Source organism: Ceratotherium simum, chromosome 10, assembly GCF_057802395.1.
Source record: "Ceratotherium simum simum isolate JZ-2026a chromosome 10, ASM5780239v1, whole genome shotgun sequence".
In the NCBI taxonomy this organism is placed as follows: domain Eukaryota; kingdom Metazoa; phylum Chordata; class Mammalia; order Perissodactyla; family Rhinocerotidae; genus Ceratotherium; species Ceratotherium simum.
Window position 1 is genome coordinate 34,217,332 of NC_141909.1, and position 22,216 is coordinate 34,239,547.

Genomic DNA, 22,216 nt, shown 5'->3' on the forward strand with positions numbered 1-22,216 from the left:
TTTCTGAATTGTAATTTTTTTAGTTGCAAAGTGAAGCTAACAACACTTGTCCTCCCTATTTCAAAAGTTGTTATGGGGGTGAAAGAAAATATGACCTATTTTTGAAAATGACTTAAAGCTGTAGAGTTCTGATGGTGTGCATGGTATTGATACTATTACTATTCGTTTTATAGCATGAAACAGAGATTCATGACTTTGTTGTATGACTTCATATCAGAAAGTCAAACATTTTCAGAATTGGAAGCGCCCACTTCAAAGGTCACCGACTCTAACGTGCTTGGTGTGTGGCCACCTTCTCTAGTTACTTTAGTGTTAGGTTGAGTACTCCTGGGAATTGCCTACTGCATGTGGCAGTTCATCCTATTTCCAGGCAAGTATAATTATATTAAAAGTTCTTCCTTTTATTGAGCAAATCAATAGATCTGATAATGATATGAACTAGTAGGTATATCACATTTATTAAAATATCCTGAATTAGGTCACTCTTCTGTCAAGTGACTTCACCTTTGGGTGTCGAATTTCTCTTATCTGGGAACTAAATGATATACAGGGATTTGAGAAAGATTATGCAATTATTGAAGTAGAATAATGGCTTTATTATTTGGAAAAGTGATGCATTGCTGATTTTAAAAACGTTAAAGCATGCCAAGCTCCATCGCCTCCCCGCCTCACACCGATTAACATTTGGTGAACGTTATTTACAGCATCTCTGTGTGCATATATACAAGTAAATAGAGACAGTTTTACAAAAATAGGATTATATTTATACTTTGTATTTCTAATGAAGAGTTATTTTTCCAGTGAAGAGTTATTTTTCCAATAACTCTTCCAATATAATGGAAGAAATAGAAACTGAATTTAAACTGAAGGAATTTATTCGAGTTAATATTCCTTCACCAAAGTGATGCTGTTACTTAAGTGTTAAGGAAAAAACAACAACAGCAACAACCTTGAGTTCTGGTAATTCTGTTTTTAAAAAAATGACTGAATTTAACTTGAAACAGCATCTTTTGACTTTTTGCTAAGAAAGATGGGAAAAGTTATGATATTTCCGTCTAACTCCCCTTTCCCTCTTGTTTTACTATCCTTTTAAAATTAAGGTTATTACCATTTATTTCTGATTGTTAACTATAATTATCCAAGCTATTTAGTCTTAATTTTTATTTTTCTCAGAAATACAGAAACATCGCTTGACTGTCACCTGGCATTTGGTGTCACCGTGGAGGCTGAAGCAGACTGATCTTTCACTTGTTCTTGTTTTGCTTTTTGTTCAGATGTCCGTGGACTATTTTTAGTAAGTTAGAAGCTCAGTAACTTCATCGATTTGTCTTGGTTTTTTATCATTCTATATCTGTTTTTCTTGGATCTTGCCATTAAATTCTGAGAAGTAGAGTCTGTTTTTATGTCCTCAGATTTTGAAATTATATTTAGAGTATATTTTCTATTTGTTTTGCTCTCTTCTTTAGTAACGCTGAAAATATGTGTAATGTTTCTCCTTGGTTTTCCATATCTGTGGTCTTCACCTTTAACTTTTTTATTTTACTTACTGTGCTTTCCCATTAAACATTTTTTCTTACTACGTTTTCAGTCAAATTCTTTATTGTTTTTAGTTCCCAAAGTGGCTTTTCATCTCTAGTATTTCAAATCTCTGTCAGCTTATTTTCATCTGTTTCAGTTATCTCGTATTTTATCATTTGAACCCTTGAACTTCTTCCTTGAACATTTTTTTTAAAGAAAGACCCTTTTGTTTGTAATTTTTTTTTTTGAGTCTATGAAGTGTTATTCTTTATCTGTTTCCTTGGGTAATTCCCCGTGTGATGTTTGTTCTTCACTGACCTTTTGCTTACATTTCTCTTGCTTTTGATATTTGCTGTTTTTATGCACAGTCCCCTTGTGGCCTCTCTCTGATTATTACACATCTTTAAATGGGGCCAATAGTTGCCAATATTGCAGGTAGTATTGTGGGCAGGGGCATCAACAGTTTGAGTATGAGCTAGATGAGTCCAAACATTTGACTTGAATTTGTTATTTGAAATCCTCTCTAAATAAAGATGTCATTTCCAGAGTCTTATCTCTGTTTCTACTGTACAGCAAAGCCACTTGAGACGAAGGCTCCTGACTCCCTTCTTTCTGCCACTTCCAGTGGACCCCCTTGGTGACAGAGCTAGACTCCGTAAAATGCTGTGTCTGTGTTTGCTCTTTTAGCACTACTTTTTCTGCTTTTGCTGGATAGGCCTTTCATAACTGTGATTTTACTTTTAGGAAATTCTGTGTCTTGCTTGAGATCTGAGGAGGTGTGTGTCAGCTCCCAGTGGCCTCCCAGATTTCACAGTCTTTGACTGGTATGCTTTAATTGGGAATCTGAGTTTCTGACTGTTTTTACTTTCACTAAAGATGGAGTTGTTTTTTCTCTTTTTTATAAATTGGCTTTAAAAGTTTTCATTGAGTTTTAAAGGAAGGGTATAAAAATGTCTTAACACCACCATTTTTAATAAGTAATATTTTAGATGCATTTAAGGAACCCATGGAGAGTATTGAATTTGCTGTAGTATTTAAGAGCTTGGCTCTGTGTTCAGGCCTCCTGGGCTTTTAATCCTGGCTCTGCCAACGCTTCACCTGGCTTCTGTATCTTATTGTCATGTCTGTGATGTGGGGATAATGATGATGATAATAATGCCTACTCCGTAAAGTAGTTGGGAAAGTTAAATGAGAAAAAAATGCTAAATCATTTGCATATTGCCTAGCAGTTACTAAGTGCTCGTTAAAATAGCCATTTTTATTATTTTAAGCTGTGTTATTTGTGTGTAGAATGTAGTCAGTTTGGCTTGAGGAAAATTTGATACTCAGGCCAGTATTAGTAGATATATTTTTTCTTTTGACTGAAGATATGCTGGGATGTACTAGCATATTGGGGGGTACTGGGTGTCCTACTTAATATGTCAGCCTCTGGTTTTAGAGTCTGACTGGGGACTTCCAAATTGTTACTCTGTGTTGATAAGGAATAGATACATCTGGCTCTCCCTTGAAGGGAATAAATTCCTTGGAGACATTGGATATGCTGTGGTAGTTGGCGCACATGTTATCTGGTTCACTCACAGAATGTTGACAACTTCTATTGTATTAGGGTTTTCCAGAGAAAGAGAACTAATGGGAGATATATATATCCTGTAAGATATGCATGATTTATTATAAGGAATTGGCTCATGTGATTATGGAGACTGAGAAGTCCCATGATCTGCCATCTGTAAGCTGGAGACCCAGGAAATCCAGTGGTGTAATTTCAGTCCAGGTCCAAAGGCCTGAGAACCAGGGGAGCCGACGGTGTAAATCCATGTCCAAGGACGGAAGGCTGTACTCCCAACTTAAGCAGGCAAGAAGGGACTGAATCCTCTCTTCCCCTGCTTTTTGTTTTATTCAGGTCCTCAACAGACTGGATGATGCCCACCCATATTGGGGAGGGCATTCTACTTTACTGAGTCCACTGATTCAAGTGCTAGTCTCAGCCAGAAACAGCTTCACAGGCACACCCAGAAATGATGTTTAATGTGGGCACCCCGTGGCCCAGTCAAGTTGACACATGCAATTAACCATCACACCTGTCCGGTAGTGTGATTAAATCTAGCAGTCATATATTTAGCATTTGTTATTTGTTAGACACTGGGCTACAAAGACAAATTGTATTTAGACCCTACCCTCAAGGCTTCATAATCTCAGGGAAAGGCAAGTAAATTACTATAATTTGATGTGATTAGCGCTATAATATATTTAATGAAACCTAGGGAGTTGGTATGGGCTATGGACAGTTTCACGTATGAAGTGACATTTGACCTGGACCTTGAATGATGGTGTCACATTGACTGGAAAAAATGGGAGCAAGCAAGAAAAGTTCCAATCTTTTATTGGAACTTTTAAAAAGCAAATTCTTAGTAAATGCAAAAGGATATTTTGTTTTCTTTGACTAGGCATAAAAGTGCAAACTTTCCTTTTGGAGTTAAAGGTAAATGTGATATCCAGTGATATCATTAATTATTCAGCCAGAATCTGTTGAGGCTCATTTGTGAGTCCAAATAATTTTTTCTCTCCCTCCCTCTCTTTCCCCTCCCAATCTATCTTTGTGTCTCTCTTGTCTCTCTCTTGCTCACGTGCTCTGGTGTGCTCACTCTCTTCCTTGCTCACACATTTTCATTCTCTGGCCCTTTGATTATGATGGATCTTCAGCTAAGCTTTATGTCATCCTATTTAGAGTACATTAGCAAAGTCGTTTATATAATATATTTTACCAGAAAATTTCAAGAGTGATCATAAAAATGATATGAGCATCTTTTAAACATAACCATTTTAGTTAAACAATTTTGATTTAATGAGAACATTACAGTATTAAAGCAACATAGTAATTGATTACTAAAAGCATTTATTGAAGTATAATATCTGTCTGGTTAATTTTATGTTATCAACATCTGTACCTTAAAAAAAAAAATCTTAAAAAAAATAGTAACCTCCTTCCTCTCTCCCTAGCTGATATTAGCTGAGAATAAATTTCTTACTGTTCTCTAAAGAGACTTTTATTTAATAAAATCATGACTAATTATTGACTCAACAGTGAGTGCGATTCTTTATCTTATTCATAATTTAGTTCTTCTTTATACCTTACAGCCAAATGGAAGTAAGACTCACAAATATTCCAATTTGAGTCAATTGATTGTTAATATTCAACATGCTTTGTTTTCCTGGAGCTAGTTCTGGTACCACACACTGTATCAGTCAGAGTTTGATCAGAGAAATAGAACCACGGCAATGGTATTGAATATGAGATTTATTATCAGGATTTGACACCATCTAATTGTAGGAACTAGTTAAGCAAGTTATCTGTGGCCGTTGCTTCTGTGTATTTGGTGCTAGGCTTGAAGGCGGCAAGGCAGGCAGTCAGGAAGGGAGGGTAATAAGCAGGAAGTGCAGGAGAGCAAGGACAAACCTGAGGCTGTGAGGATGAACTGGAGTCCACACAGATTGCTCGTTGCTTACGGGCCTCCAACCTCGGGGATGCTGGAAACTGCAGGAGAAGCTGGCATCTTTCACGTGGTCAGAGACATCATGGCCTGAGAATCACATAAGCTGAGGGAGATCCTATGGGAGCTGGAGGAGCTCTGGGCGACTCTGTCCCTGCGCCAGCAAGGTGTGCGAATACAATAGCAACAACGTGTGTGTGAGCTGCACCGGCATCTGGAGGCCAGCATTCGTCTGCCGAGTGTGACACGGACATGACTGCTGCTGCACTTCTGCCTTCTGAATCTCACCAAAACATCTCTTATAACTATGGAACCATGCAGGGAAGACAGTGCTGGGAAAAGCAGATCGAGCTCAGCTCAGTTGTGACAGTTCATAGCCACCACTGAGTCCCACGTTGCCTGTTCTCTCGCTTCTCACACGCGGTCTCCTTCCCCACCCTTCCCTCCATCTGAGTCTTGTAAGTCGTATACATTTTTTGATTTGTGCCCTCTTTCCTCGATCCTTCCAATCCTGTCTGAGGACCTGAAGCAGTGCCCCTGGGACCCAGCCTTGTGGTTGAGACGACGATCCACACAGAGAAGGCTCATCTATTCTGGAATGCCACCTGCCTGGATTCACTGTTTTTGAGCTCTGCTCATCTCTTGAGAAACAACAGGATCGTTTGTGGCCTCATGTGGTACTTGATTCGGTTATTGGTGTCAGTAGTGGCTTAGATCACTTTGCTCCTTGGATTGTGACTGTCTGTCTATAATGTCATAGACTGATTGGGCTCAGGCTAATGTCATGTGGCCACAGAGAGCTGCGATTGAGAGCATAGGAAAGAAAACATGGCATGAGAAGAAGGAGGATTCTGATTTTATGTGTGGTAGAAATATATGAGTTATCTGGACATTAGGGGCTTATCCAAGTAGTAAAGTTTAGAGTAAAATTAGGAGCAAGAATGAGATCAACAGTTTATATTCAGAGTAAGAATGAATGATGTCAGGGCAAGCAGTAGGTTAGAGGTGAGGTTGACAGGCAACTGGAGGACACAGTTGCTGGACAGCAGCTAGTAAGGCATGTATTAATTTGGACTGGGTTCAGGAACCAGGAGGAACTGATACTGGAGGGAATAGCAGGGTGGTCGTTAGAGGGTGAAGGGCAACACAGTGGTGCTTCAGAAATGGAAGCATGCTGGCACCAAGGAAGGTGGGGCCACAGACAGCTTCCCCACAACAGGCTGGACTGGCAAGTGGCCTTTTATCTCCCATGTCAACTCGTGTATCTTGGTGAGGTTTCCTGGAGGTCTATGTTGAGCTACGGTACAGGACTAGGAAATCCTGTACAAGGAGGCTTCCAGGAATAAAGATAAAGGGGGCACTATATGAGGCGAGAGAGGGTGGACAAGGAGAGGGTACTAGCCTCTTGTTGGATTCAGGGAGAAAAAAAGAAAACCTTTGGAAACAACCTGACTTAAATTACTGGAATTCCATTTATAACTCCAGAAAGGATTTGACCCTAATTTGTAATTTAGAGTAAATTCGAAAGTAGCATTCTAATCAGATAGAGAATAAGAACAATTAGGTGGCTAAAAAACAAATCAGTTACTGGTAGTATATACCAGTTTATATTTATACATTTGTACTTTGTGTGTGTGTGTGTGAGAGAGAGATTGATTCTAGTTTATGGGTAAATGCTTGCTAGATTTTTCTGAGTTTTAATTAAATTTTTTAATTACTCCATTACTTTTAAACTGAATTGCAAATATAATTCACATTCCTTAAACACCAGGATCACATAAGTTAAGTCGCTTTACCGGTTATTCTCTTTGTAGACTTGGTTCTTTCAAGTGGAGACTACTCATGGGGATTAATGTTGCAAAACCATAGATAATGAAGGACAGAAAATATTATCTGCAGAATACATCATATTTATGCTTGTAAACTCTCTCCTCCACAATATGCTCATTCTAAAAGGGAGAAAATGGTGGAAATAGGTGGGAGTCTGGCTGCTGGCCAGATTTGTTATTTCCATTTGTGACAACCTTTATCAGTCTGAAATACTGAGGGACTTGCCGCGAGTTACACAGCAGTTAGTAGCAGAACTGCATACATCGCATCTCTGTTTTGTAACATTTATTTGTACATCATTTCTAAAAGTGCCATTTAGAGTAGAAGGCCCCAGTAGAGAAATTATTGTGGAGATGGTACTTGGGAAGATATCTGGGTGGGAGGAGAGATGGAAAGATGACAGGTAGAGGTTAGTAAGCAAATTTTATTTTTTTAAGCAATTAAATGATAGATTTGCCTTTCTAATTCCTGGTTCTACACTATGATTTAAATGCATCTTAAATGCTTACTTGTCTAACTTGATAATTGTTGCAGACCCACCTTGCCTCTCAACTTTCCTCATAGACTTTGAAGAAAATTGAGATATCAGACATTCAGAGGTGGACCTGGCATGCAATTTGGCAGTTCCACAGCCCACTGCTGGCCAGCGTGGTGCAAATAATCAAGGGGAGGCAAAGAGAAAAGGCAAAGAGGGTTCTGTGTTGCAGCTAAGAGTGAGAATTGACTCCTCTTGCCTGGTTCTAGTCAATTATGTAAGAGCTGTTTATTTTTTGTTCTGCCAGAAACAATGTACGTTGTTGTAATGCAAGAATTTAATTATAGTGGAAAGTCTCTAATGCTTTTTGAATGAGAAATTGAATCTCAATCTTACTTTGCCTCTAACTGTGAAACTGAGATACCCCAGGATGCAGGGTCTGCGCTTCAAGGCAATGATGCTGTTGTTGGCATCAAGAGCAGTTTCTTTTTAGATTTTCTTCTGAAGTAATGCTGAAAATTTCAAACATATATCTTAGAAATGTAGGAATTTGGAGTTGGACAGTACTATAAGAATTATCTCATTCAACTGGATAAGGTAAATAGGAGGAAAAAGATCAATAAAAATGAAGCTACTTGCTCGAGGTTACACAGCCCATTGTAGACTGGGAAGTTTGGGAGAAAGAAAGGCAGAATGGGAACATGGTTACTTGCAATTCGCAGATTTTAAAATCCAATTTAAGCAAGTAGATTTAACTTCTGCCTGTTTCTGAATTTATAACAAAAGCTACCTGATACATATCTTTTTAGTGACTGTTTGAATAAACGAATGGATGGAGTGTGAATGAGAATAAAAGAGAATGAGAAAAAGAAAATGAGAATGGATCTCACTGTTACTTTTTTTTCTTCTTTGAAAAAAGAAAGAGCGTGGTCATGTATGATGGAAGAGAAAGAATGATGAGATCCTGAAAAATTGACAAATGGCTCACACAAAACCTGAAATACTGAAAATTTACTTTATTAAAGGTTGACTTTTCCAGTGAGTACTAGTCGAGGGAAAAGATCTAGTTTATAGCAGTTAACTATGTGGGAAATGGCAAGAGAAGGATTTTCCTAAACAGTTGCCCTGCATAGCTATGTTGATGTCATGGTCAAAATACTGTGAATGTACTGCTTAGGCTGTGGTTAAATATAATAACAAATATGAAGAAATTATTTTCCTATACTAAGTGTATTTGTGATTATTAGTCTACACATTTGTGATGGCCCACAATTTTATGTTGAAGCATCTAGCAAGAAGCATCTGGCTTATTATTATTTTTTTAATATTTTATATTTAAATTTATATTTAAATATTTAATATTTTTCTTAACTTGTAAGTTGAGTGTTCTGAGGATTTCCCCTGCACCTTCTTTTTTCTTATGCTTTTGCATTGCAAATTAAGTTTTGATTCTTGTGTTAAAATAATTGCTTGTGTTGTATGATGACTATATAGTCTTAATAAAGCAAATCCTGGTCAACTAACAGTCCTTTTTTCCCAAAATAAGTAATTTTGAAAATTGTTATTTAATCAGTTAAAGGAATGATAACAGTCACTCTAGTTGAAAATGTAGGGGTTAGATGCTCTCTTGAAGTTAAGTATTTTGATAGATATAAAAGAGTATATGTAATGAATATCTAAGTTATAAGAGCAAATAACGAAGAGAAACCCAACTTAAGAAATAGAATGTTTCCAATATTTTTATAATTTTATTTATTTATTGTTCCCCCAAAGCCCCAGTAGATAGTTGTATGTCTTAGTTGCACATCCTTCTGGTTGCTGTATGTGGGACGCGGCCTCAGCATGGCTGGAGAAGCGGTGCGTCGGTGCGCGCCCGGGATCCGAACTCGGGCCGCCAGCAGCGGAGCGCGCACTTAACCACTAAGCCATGGGGCTGGCCCTGTTTCCAGTATTTTTAAAGACCCCTTTTAGTCCCAGACATGAACTTTAATGCTGGATTTTGTATTACAGTTTTCTTTCTTTTTATAATACTTTTTATCGTGTGTAAGTACATATACACAACTATATATTGTTTACTTTTGCTTGTTTTGGGACATCATGTGAGTAGTGCCATACTATCTGTGTTCTTTTGTGACTTGCACTTTTTTACTCAAATGTTTTTGTTTTTGATATTTATCCTTAGAGATGCATATAGGGAGATTACTCATTTCCATAGCTGAATAGAATTCTCTTATATGCCCGTACCATAACTTCATGTATTCTCTAGCAACAGACATGTCTATTCTTCCAGCTTTTTGCTCTTTTAAACAGTGTTGCTGTGGACAGTCATTTACATGTGTCCTGGTGCTCAAGTAGAAGACTTTCTCTGGAGTATATACCTAGAAGCAGAATTGCTGGATTGTAGAGTGTGCATGTTTTCAACCATACTAGATCATGGCCAGTTGTTTTCCCACACAGTTGCAACATTTAAGTAGCACTGTTAATAGTTCTATTTCTCCATGTCCTTACTAACTTTTGGTGTCTGCTGACATTGAAAGTTTTTTCAATCTGGTGCGTTATAAATAGTGCCTACTTGTGGCCTAAAGTGTACTTTCTTGTTACTAATGATTTATATGTTTATTGATTATTCAGGTTTCATCTTTTCTGGAATTTATTTTCATGTCTTTTGCCTTTTTTTAATTGAATGGTAGTCTTTTTTTTCCCCCCCAGTGGGGTAGATATTCAGGATTGATTAAATGTGTTGAAAATATTTTCTCCAAGATTATGGATTTTCTTTTTGCTTTCTTTATATTGCTTTAATTTTCAATTTTGTTGAATATGTATTTACTCTATGGTCACTGCTTTTTCTATCCAATTTGTCATGATAATATTTTACGGCCTACTGAATTGTTTGTAATATTTTATACAGGATATTTGCATCTACTTTTCTAAGTGAGATTGGCCTGTAATTTTTTTTCTTCTAATATTCTGGCTGGGTTTTGGTATCAATGTTAGAATCTTTTTCTATTCTTTGAAAGCATGTAGAATAATCTACACCTTGCATATTTGATAGAACTCATTTGTAAAACTATGTGGGACTAGTTTTTGCTTTGCAGGTAAAATTTGAACTTGAAATGCAGTTCTTTTAATGGTAATAAGACTATTTTGGTTTTCAGTTTCTTCTTGAGTCAGTTTTGGTAAGTTGTGTATTTCTATAAATTTGTGCATTTATTGCAAGTTTTCAAATTTATTGGTGTAAAGATTCTATTAGTTTTCTAGGGCTGCCATAACAAAATACAGCAGACTGTGTGGCTTCAATAACAGAAATTTATTTTTTTACATTTCTGGAGGCTAGATGTCCCAGATAAGGTGTTGATGGAGTTGATTTCTTCTGAGGCGTTTTTCTTTGGCTCATAGATGGCCGCCTTCTCCCTGTGCCTTCACATGGTCTATCCTCTGTATATCTCTGTGTCGTAATCTCTTCTGCTTATAAAGACACTAGTCTTATTGGATTAGGGCCCACTCATTTTACATTTTACCTTGATTATCTCTTCAAAGGCTCTATCTCCAAATACAGTTACATTCTGAGGTACTGGGACTTCAGCATAAGAAAATTTTATGGGGGACACAATTGAGCCCATAACAAGGATGTTCAAAGTTGTCAATTAATCATATTTTTAATCTTATTGTATCTGTACTTTTTTCTCTCTTTTCATTTTATTTCACAATCATTATTTTTACTTTCTTCCTTTCTCTTTTTATTTCCTTTGATAAGTCTTGCCAGAGATTTGTCAATTTTATAGTCTTTTTAAAGAGCTCCTTTTTATTTTGTTGTTTCTTTCTATTGTATTTTTGTTCTATACTTTGCTAATTTTTTGTTTTATTTTTCTTACAAGTTCTTTGAGTTTATTCTCATGTTCTTGTTTTACAAAATTAGCTGAGCTAATTAATTTTTAACTTTTCTTTTTTATACTCTAAGTGTTTCAATGTATAATTTCTCTCTAAACATAGAATTAGCTGTATTGCATGAGTTTTGATATGAAGTATTTTCTACATCATTTAGTCCTATTTATTTTCTATATTCCATTATAATTTCTTCTGTGAGTCCTGATTTATTTAGAAGTTTTAATTTCCAAATGTACTTTTAGTTGTTTTTTTAATTACCAAGTATTAACTTCATTGTGTTGTATTTATAAATGTATTCATATATGTTTGTCTTCTTGATACTAATTCTTTATGGTCTTCCTATATGGCTTAGTTTAAAGACAGTTTTTATAAATGCTTTGTGTGTGTTTGAAAAGATGTATGTTCTCTTATTGTTACATACATTATTCTATATTTTTCTAGTAGATAAAGCATTTAATTATTTTGTTCAAAATCTCTGTAAACTTACTGATTTTTGCTTGGATAATCTATCCATGACTGAAAGAGTTGGTTGAAATTTCCAGTTCCAATCATGGCTCTGTCAGTTTCTTGTTATTTCTGTAAATTCTGGCTTTATATATTTTGAGCTATGCTAAGTAGGTACATACTTATTTAGAATTTTTTTAATACTCCTAGAAAATTGACCCTGTGTCTCATTACTTAGTGATCTTCCTTTTCTTTTATAATGCATTTTGCGTGTATGCCTCTTTTGTCTGAATTTAATATACATACTGCAGCCACTTGCTCTCCTTCAGCACTGTGGAGATATTATTCTATTTCACTTTAAATGCAGTCAGTGTCATTGAAAGATCGGAAGCAGGAGGTTCAAATGGTCAAGAGTTCTGAAAAAATGACAAGCTTATCTATATAAAATGGATTAGAAAGTTGCAAAAAACTGGAGTCAAGGAGGCTACTGTAGGGCAGCATGAGATGGTGGCTTGGCTTGGAGTATTTGCACCTGAGATGGAGATAAAGAGAAATTCTATGTTTCACAGGGAGAACTGACAGAAATTGGTGCTTGGATGTCAAGCATGACGTGAAAGAAAGAATGCATGAATGATGAAGCTTTGATATCTACCTTGAACAGCTTGTTCCTTGAAATTATCATTTATCAAGTTTGAAGTGCTAGAAGAACATGCTCTTCAGATTAAGTTCATTTTTGTACATGTTGCATTTATTTATTTTTCGAAATGTATTGAGAGTCTCTGAAGAACAGTTTTCATACTTGTGGCTTTAGGAGGATAAAAATAAGCCTAACAGTATATGGGTGTGCTATGGAAGAATTTTCTGTCCAGTCCTATTCATTAATTCGTTAACTTTTTTTTTTCCCGATGACTCAATATTTGCAGGCACAGTGCCAGTTTTTCTGGGCTTCCAACAGTGAATATGGTGAAAGTATAGTGTATGCCTGCACTGAGTTTAGTAATAAATGCAGACCAGCACAAAGACAAAGTGAGAGAAGTATATGGTTCTCTGATAGCACATAGCAGGGCCACCCAACCTAGATTTGGTTGGGTAAGTATTGTGAAGATATTCCGATGAAAATGAAGCTTAGGTTGAAAGTTACCTAAAGATGAGTAGGGGTAAACCAAAGAATGGTTAGGAACTGTGGAGAAAGAATATAGGCAAGAAGGAGATCATGGCTTAGTTGAGGAACTGTAAAAAAAATCAGTGAGATTTGAGAGTAGAGTGCTAAGAGAAACAATGACTGTTGAGGGAAGGAAGAGCCAAATTATAGAACCTAATAACTTAAGAAGTTTGGTATTTACTGTGAAAAAGGTGCTTTTAGAGAGCTTTAGAGAAGAAATTGACATGATGCGATTTGCATTTCAATGAACTCTTGAGTATATGTAAAAAGTATTGGAATGGGAAAGAAGGGAGGACCACCAGATACGGGGCTGGTGATGATGCTGTCTTGAGCTGGGTCTAGGCTTGGCTTTGGAGATGGAGAAAAGTGGGTGGATTTGGAGGATATTTAGGAGATAAAATAATGAGGATTTAGTTATTTAGTGTAGGAGGGGTTGAAGAAAAGATGGAAGTCAGAAACGATACCAAGGTGTGGCTTGGCCACTGGGTGGATGGTGCTTCTGGAAGGATCAGGTTTGCAAAATATGAGATCTTCTAAATCTGTGAGACTAGAATTTCCTCAGAGAAATCCAAGGGGATTTTCTAGTAGGTGTATTTGGGCTTGTTGCTCAGGAGACAGTTCCAGGCTAGAAATTTAGGGAGTCAATGATATATGGCACTTGAAGCTGTCAGAGTAAATGAGATCACCCGAGTAATGTTTATGGAAAGAAAAAAGTGGGTGGGTTAAGCATGGAGGGAGTGCATATAAAACAAATACACAAAGGCTATAATACAAGAATATGATGAAATGCAGTAAGAGAGATATATAAACTGTCTATGGAATTTTAAAGAAAGGAGTAGTCCCTACCTGTTAAGAGTATAGGGAAGTCTTTCAGTGAGATGATCATTGAAAAATGGTTAATATTGAAAGGATGATCCAAGCAGAAGGAATAATACAATCACACAGAGGAAGAAAAGAAAAGCATAGCTTTAGAGACCAATGAGTAATTTAGTTTAGGACAGGGCAGAAAGGTCAGTTGGGGCCTTTTACAAAATAGCTAATGCATTGTAATATTAGAATACAATTCAAGGTATTTGAATTAATTCCATTAGCATACCATGTAAAAATTTCTGCCTTCTGTATATTTTATTAACCATAAGGCCGCAGTTAACAGTTTATAGGTGTTTTTTATTCTTATTTCCCCTTGATGTTATTAATTGAATACTCCTTTGAGATGCTTTTGAAAATCTAGAATTTTTTTTAAAAAGAAAGTTCAGGTTGTATTTAAAGAGATTCATTAACACTGAATTCGTTCATCTGATTTCACTCATTTTGATAAAGTAAATAAGCATACATTAATTATTCTAATATTTAGAGGGAAAAAAAGCGGTGATTGAAATGATGAAAGGTAATTTCAGACATGTATTTATACTTGCCAGGTCTCAAATATCAACGAAGAATTGAGGATGAATAAATGGGATAAAATTTAGTCTTTCCAAACTTTCTATGTACATTTTTATTAGGACAAAGGAACTTCTAGAGTAACTTTATAAAAGTTACTTTTGTATTACGGTAGATACATAGTTGATTGGAATTTTAGATACTTAGATGAAAATGTTTACTTCCTTAATGGAAGAATTGTTGGTTTTTTTAATAAGAACATACAATGATAATATTACAATCAAAGTTCAATTCTTAAGTTTCAAGATTTTTTTTTACTGAATTATTGAGAAATTAGCAAATTTATTGGCTGTGTAGAACTCTCTACCTGGTCCTCTGGAAAAGTAAGAAACCTGCACTGTGTTCTTAAAGCTTATCAACTATTAGGCAGCAACAGATTTAAATTGGTTTGATGTTCATCAGTTAAATTGGTTTGATGTTCATCTTGGTTCTTTTCCATGGCTTTTTCATTCTGAGTTCTTTTCATTTATTTCTTGGTCACTAGATTTCATTATCAGGTAATTTTAAGAAAATATCATGTCTTGCATTCTCTGAGATATTTTATGTTTGAGGATATTAATCCTCTACTTTTATACTCTGAGGTCAGATTGACTTAATAAAATCATTGGATCGCACTTTTCCTTAGAAATTTAGTGCCAAAGTAGTCCTTTTGTCGTAGTTTCTGTGTTAGTGACTTGTTTGACTGGATTCTGTTATTGAATAGTTTATTTTGTGAAGGACTCATGGATGCTGTATTCTGTGACTTCTTGCATGTTTAAATATCTGTTTCTTTTATGTTCAAATGATATTTTACCTTGTTGTAAAATTCCTGAGCTGCACTTAGAAACCTGTAGACATTGCTTCTTTGTCTTCTGACATTGAAGGTTCCTCATAGAACAGTCAGGCCAGTCTGATTTTTTCCCCCCATGTAAGTGAATTACTGTTTTCTGCCTGAACACCTGCAGAATTTTTTTTTCTTTATCTTGAAGTTCATTGACTTAAGGATATAACTTCTTTTGGATCATTCTGTGTCAGTTTTTCCTGGAACACTCTCTGTTATTTCAATTTGTTCTTTCTTCATGTTAGGGAAAATTCATACGATTATTACTTGAAATATTTTTCTAGCCAGTTTTTGGGTTCTTTTCTACAGGATCAGCAATTTTCAGTTTGTTCTTCATGCCTCTTATCTTTTCTCCATTAAAAAAAAATGTATTTGTCTTTCTCCCGTATTCACTAGAATTAAATTAAGCCTTTTCTCTACATCAATAATTCAATATTTTAGCCATATCACCTCAGTTTTAGCCGTGTCTCCTCATTCCCTTACTGTTTTTATTTTATTTATTAGTACTGAATTGGTATATTTTTGGTCTTCAGTGTGTTCTGATGGCTCTGCAACATCTTTTTAATTTCTTTCTATTGTTTTATTGTTTCATCTTTGAGCGCCTGTTCACTGATAATCATTTTTTGAAGTCCTCCATAATATGAAGCTTTCTGTGTTTAGGTTGTGTTTTCTTTAGGAATGAGTGCTTTTCCCCTCCTTTGCACGCTTGTTCCCTTCCTTTCCTATCTCTCTTTTATTCCTTCCTTCTTTCCTTCATTTTTATCCTGTGACATGTTTATATATTTCCCATTTTGTTTCGTTTCATCTTGTCACGTGGGCAGATATTCTGTTTGCTAGGATACAGTGTTGGTTAAACTTGCTTCCTTTCTCTCATGCTGTAGTTGAGACCTCTGTATTTTGCCTTGGGTGCTACATTTTGAGAATTAGTTACTGTCTCTTCCATTTTTGCTGTAATTCATTCAAGGTGAGGAGTGGAATGGGGTTTATTTGGGGGAAGTAGAGGAGGGAAAGGGCTCTGCTGGATTATGTGCCAGCTGTGTCAAAATGTTCTGTGCCTTCTCTCCCCTTTTTGACCATGCATGGACAATGATGCTCTTTCAAAGGAGCACTCAGGTATAAAAGTTCCTTACAAAGGCATGCAAACTATTTCTGTACCTTTCAGCTAAGTGGCATGAAGCTGCTCCTTGGGGAACTTGGTGGTGTTTTGTTTCATGCTGTGACTTCTCTCTTTACACACATGAGTCCTGTTGCATAGATTTTATTTATTAAAGAACTGAAATTTTCTCCACAGGGTAATTATTTTAAGTATTTAAGATTACTTTGGGGCCACTAGGAGCATCTTCAATGTTAAATAACAAGGTCATTTTACACGTTGTGGAGAGCAAAACGTACTAAACGGGCTTTACATTTCTCATTTTTGTGTATTGCTATTACACCATTTCCTGTTGCCAACATAGAAATAACTTACTATAAAGTGCATATTATTTTAAATTATTCTCTCATCAGGCGTCCTGATTTTCTGTGTTCATGTGTTTCAATTTAAAATGGTAAAGTATTTATAATATAAACAGGTACATAAACTACATGAAATTATTATGTCCAGTACCTTGTAGACACATACTCTTTACTTCATTGTTTCTATCTCATGGAAGGGGAATGATCCTTTTTTGGTACAGATATAAATCCAGCTCTCACACGGGCAAAACATACACAATCTTCATTGTGTTCCTGGTGATTCATTAAGTCTTTAGAGTGCAGAAGGGCAGTGGTGGGTCACGCTAGGGCAAGGTTTTCGCCGGGAGTCTGTCACCTCGTATCGATCTACCAGTTATTTGTTTCATCTATGTTTGAAGTTGCTCCACGGTAGCTGTGATTATTGTGAGTTCCATCTGAGACATACAAGATGATAAAAATAAACTGAAATTTATAAAGTTTACGAAAAAACCTGAAATCAGCCTTCAGATCCAATTTTTTATGTTTATGGTTAAGTGCAGTTGGTGTTATACTCAATTTCTGTTATGATGGCCCATAAGGAAATTATTTGTCATAGGTCTTAAAGATTGACTATCTGTGACTGAGGAACCACCATGCTGTTCTAAATGACACTTATTAATCAATTGTATTGATAATTTTATTGATTGGGTTAATTATAGGGGTCCAAAATTTAAAGACTATTTTGAAGACTTCCCATGTTTCTTTAATGGAACATTCACAGTGAAAATGTATCAGGTTAATGGGGGAAATTTCATTTATTGTGTTTCTTTAGCCTGAAGAATCAAAACTCAAAATGTTAGAACAGTCTTAAAATTCTCATGTGATAATTATGTTATCTTTAACATGTTGCTGTGATTTTATATATGCATGCATATTAAGTTTTTTTTCTTCTTTTTTCAAAGTAAAAAGCATTCCATAATTTCAAGATTTTCTTTGGCATTATAGCTTGGCATTTCTTTTCCTGAGAGTCTTTTTGTACTATTCGCTTTGATTTGATAAACATTTATTGATGGCATAATGCCAAGAATATGATTATTTGGCCAATGTAGTTGCACAACCAGTTAATTTGTGAGTGGAAAACAAACTAGTAAACAAACAAACAAAAACCTTTAAAACTCTTACTTTTTCCTTTGAGTTATCTGATAAATTCAGGTAAAAAAAATCTTTTAGCTCTGTTTATTCATAGTTTATATTACCACCATGAATGTAGTATTTTCATTACCATCAGTAGTTATACACAAAATCTACTGGAAAATTGATGATGATGAACTCTATCTAGCCACTGCTAATTAAGAAGGAGTTTCCTTGTCTTGAGCCTTAAGAGAAATATTCTCCATGCTTTTTTTTTTTTTTTTGAGGAAGATCAGCCTTGTGCTAACATCTGCCAATCCTCCTCTTTTTGCTGAGGAAGACTGGCCCTGGGCTAACGTCTGTGCCCATCTTCCTCTACTTTATATGGGACGCCGCCCCAGCATGGCTTGACAAGTGGTGCGTCGGTTTGCGCCTGGAATCCAAACCGGCGAACCCCGGGCCGCTGCAGCAGAGCACGCGCACTTAACCGCTTCCGCCACCGGGCCGGCCCCTCCATGCATTTCTTAATCCAGGGCCTTAAAGGAATCAGCTTCATAGTTTACAGTTTAGTAACTTTTCCTGTCTTGGAGGATAGTGTCATGGAGGTGGAACTAAACTGGAAAAGGGTGATGTAGCCCAGATAAATTATATATGCATCACATTGTTGCCTAAAAACAGGGGTCAACAGTTCTCCCGTCTCTTACAGTATATTACAGCGCCTGCATTAGAGGCTGGCAGCTTATCAGAGCCTCTGTCTGGCTTTTGGTCCCAAGTTTATTTTGTTAAGGAAGTTCATGTATTTGGATTTCATTATGTCTCTCCCCCAAATTATTAACCTCAATATAAAAACTTTTAAATGTGTTTGTGATTGATTGCTTATTAAAAGTTTCTGGCAAGTGATGAGTTTAATTTGTAATGCTTAACTTCTTGACTCCCTGCTTGATTGCATCTCTCTTTTTTTTTGGCATCTATTTTTATATATTACATATTTTTAAAAATAGCCGTTTTTTAACCGTTGCCAAGTTCTGATAACTATCTCATTTTGTGGTCTTTATGTTTATAGTTTTTTACCATTTGCAATTGGTATAAATTTAACTTTGAAAACCACTAACAACTCTTGTTTTTCAAGGATGCTCTCCCACAGTTGATATTAACATTTTTTTTTTTTGCAGCTTATGGAGTTTTGTTTAAAAAACATTCCCCACCCTTCTCCTACTTCCAGCCCTTGATTTAACCCATGAAAAATGGGTACTTTTGACAGCATCTGCACTGGGAAATGCTTTCCAAATAAAACATTTGTTAGAACACACAAACGATTTATTTGGGTACATCCAAGAGCCTAAATATTTGATTCAGCTGCCAGTGTGTTCTTTATTGGCTAATGTTTCTACAGTGTTTCCACATTTTTAGAGGCTAGCGGCCAAGTTTTCTGCCAGTCTGGTACCTCTCAGGAGTGGAAGTGGGTGTGTATATGGGGAGTTGGTAGCACTGGAATGCTCCCGTGTGTTGCTAGTTGGCACGTTTTAGAACTGGCAGAAGTTGACCCTATCAACCTGGAAGCACATAGATGCTAACAAGCTTCCTCTGTCTCTTCAAAGTGGCTTGAGGAAGCCCATTGAGATCCTCTGTGACACTGATCCAAGGGAGTCAGAACTCTTAGGGCAACTTATTCAATCATGTTGGATTTAAGGTGGTCAAGACATTTAGTACAACTGTGATCTAATATGTCATTATTGTACAAAGGTATATTATGATAAAAATACTTGTGTAGTGCTTTATGGTTTATAAAGTGCATTGTCGTGTGTTTTTTCATTTGATCAATCAAAAAAATACTTGTGAGCTAGATGGTATTATATCCATTTTACAGATAAGAAATCAGTAGCACAAGCTGGAAGTGTGGACGCTGTGAGTTTAAGTCCTCATCACTGGCTTCCACCTTCTGTGTTCTTTCACTGCTACACGGGAAATAAGGCATGGCCAATGGAAAATGGACTGACCTAGTGTAATACAAAATTGCATCAAATATATATCACATTGGCCAGCTCTGGTGGTCTAGTGGTTAGGATTCAGTGCTCTTGCCTCTGTGGTCCAAGTTCCTTTTCCAGTCAGGGAACCACACCACCCATCTATTGGTTGTCATACTGTGGCAGCTGTGTGTTGGCTATGATGCTGAAAAGCTATGTCACTGGTATTTCAAATACTAGTAGCGTCACCCTGGTGGACAGGTTTCAGTGGAGCTTCTAAAGACTAGGAAGAAGGACCTGGCCACCCACTTCTGAAAAAGTTGGCCATGAACACTCGTGAATAATAGTGGAGTATCGTCTGGTATGGTGCCAGAAAATGAGAGGATGAGGCAAAACCGACCTAGCAGGGTTCAGCTCTGCTGTACACAGGGTCACTAGAAGTTGGAATCGACTCGACAGCACTAACAGCAACAAATATATCAAATTAAGGACCTAAGAACTCTGCTTGTACCACCAGCATCAGAAGGTCAATCAACAACAAGCATTTGTTGGTTCTAACTAAGCACTATGGGGTATGTAAAGTTTTGTTTAAATGAGATCTGAAACTACAAGTAGGTCTTATAAGAACAAAAGTGGATAAGTGAAGATGCATGTTTGTACATATCTAACAGATAGACAGAGAATATATTTTCTCTGTTTCTGTGTATAGTTCATTAAAAAGAAAAATATTTGATGGTAGCCCTATGAGAAAGATTTTGAGAATGGCATCTTGTTAGTTGACTGAGATCAGTGGAAGGGCTTCTGTTCCACATGTGCACTGAGTGCTTTCTGTAGATGTGCTTGCTGCCAAGCAATATGCTGGGGCTTGGGGATACAAAGGTAATTAGTACATAGAGGAATTCATAATCTAGTAGAGAACCTGAACACAGTAGAAGAAATGACTTCTTCAGTTTGGTAGATGCTATGGACTGAATTGTGTCTCCCCAAAATTCATTTGTTGAAGTCCTAACCCCCAATGTGACAGTATTTGCAGGTGGGACATTTAGGAGGTAATTAGATAATGAGGGTGGAACCCTCCTGATGAGATTAGTGCCCTTAGAATAAGAGAGGTGAGAGATCTCTCTCTCCACCATGTGAGGACATAGCAAGAAGATGGCCATCTGCAAGTGAGGCGGAGAATCCTCAACAGGAACCAAATAGACCAGCACCTTGATCTTAGACTTCTCAGCCCCCACAACTGTGAGAAACAAATTTCTATTTACGCCACCATCTAGGATATTTTGTTACAGCAGCCTGAGCTGACTGATACAGTAGATATAGAGAAATCTTCACAGACCCATATTTGAATGAGGGCTTGAAAGATGAGTAGGAGTTCTGTCACCAAATAAGGAGGCAAGGATATTTCTCCCAAGATAAACTGTGTAGGTATGCCCTAATGTGTAGAGGGAATGTAAAAGATTCTAGTGGTTGTATATTGTTGTGGGTAGGGGGTGGGAGGACAAGTTAGAAGCTAATCTGAGGCCTGTTTGCCAGCAGTTCTCTCGAATGTAGAATATGGATATATTCAAGAGAATTGCACTTAACACCCAGTCCAGTGGCTTTTAACCCGTTTTTCTACTTCTATATCTTCATATATTCAATTCACTTCAGTCAGTATCAATTTTCATTATTCATAGTAGTTTTCTAGGATATACTTTAGAATCTCTGATAAGATAGATTTTGTATTCTGACCCTTCACCAATTTGGATCCATATTTCTTGGCCACTACTCCCCCCCCCCCCCCCCAACACACACACACACACACACACACACATTCACACACACAGTGGGAGTTCTAGCTCAGGAGTAGCCCAGTGTTTCCTTTGATTTAATGTCCTCCAGCTTCAATATGGCAGAATATATTGAGAATAGTTTGCATAAGCAATAGAAAGACATATATGTATATTTATATATATGTAAATAAAATATGGAAAATCCATCAAACTATATGTTTTATAGAGCTATAGCTCATTGATGATGTATATATAGACTGGAAAAGAAATTGTTGGCAGCTGGGAAACCAGTTAGGGGCTATTTTTAATAATAAGCTAAGAGATGGTGACTTGAATTAAGGCTATAACAGTGGAGATAGTGAGCATGGGTGATGTGGAGAGATATTTCAGAGGTGGCATCAATACAACTTTGTAATTGATCATGAAGTGAGAAGAATCAAGGGGGACTCCTAGATTTCCCATTTGGTACATGTTATCATCAACATGAGTAGAGAATAATGGAGAAGAGAAGAAAGTAGGGTTTTGGGAGTATGAGGTGGGGAGGGAAGTAAGTTTGATGAGGAGGCTTTATAAACTTATAAACTTTTTTGGACACTTCTTAACTTAATGGGAATCCAAATATGAAAGGGAATATGGATCTAGAACTCAGGAGAGAGATGGGAGCTGGAGATGGATTAGCTGTATAGAGATGGCATTATGGCAGTGGAGCATGACTTGGATATCTCAGGGAAGAATGTGTAGAAGGGGAAGTGATGCAGACTGAGGTGTGGGTTTTTCAGGCTCCTGATGGTGATGATTCTGAATGTGTAATAGAAGGAAATCGTGTGCTAGGGACTCCAGGAAAGTAAAAGAT

The 22,216-nt window shown here is 36.7% G+C and overlaps 1 protein-coding gene across 15 annotated transcripts in view; it reads left to right on the plus strand.

The window, feature by feature from the left end:
- The window catches only part of KLF12 (KLF transcription factor 12), a 424,047-nt gene that overhangs the window by 139,850 nt on the left and 261,981 nt on the right, over nt 1–22,216 (plus strand). For 2 of the 15 annotated variants that reach the window (XM_087435986.1, XM_087435987.1), the window contains exons 3-4: nt 1,174–1,294; nt 2,263–2,342. The exons of 11 other annotated variants lie outside the window; for them this stretch is intronic. The gene's annotated coding sequence lies outside the window, so the exon portion shown is untranslated. The remainder of the gene's footprint in view (nt 1–1,173; nt 1,295–2,262; nt 2,343–22,216) is intronic. 2 more of the 15 variants (XM_087435988.1, XM_087435989.1) reach the window with 2 other exon arrangements.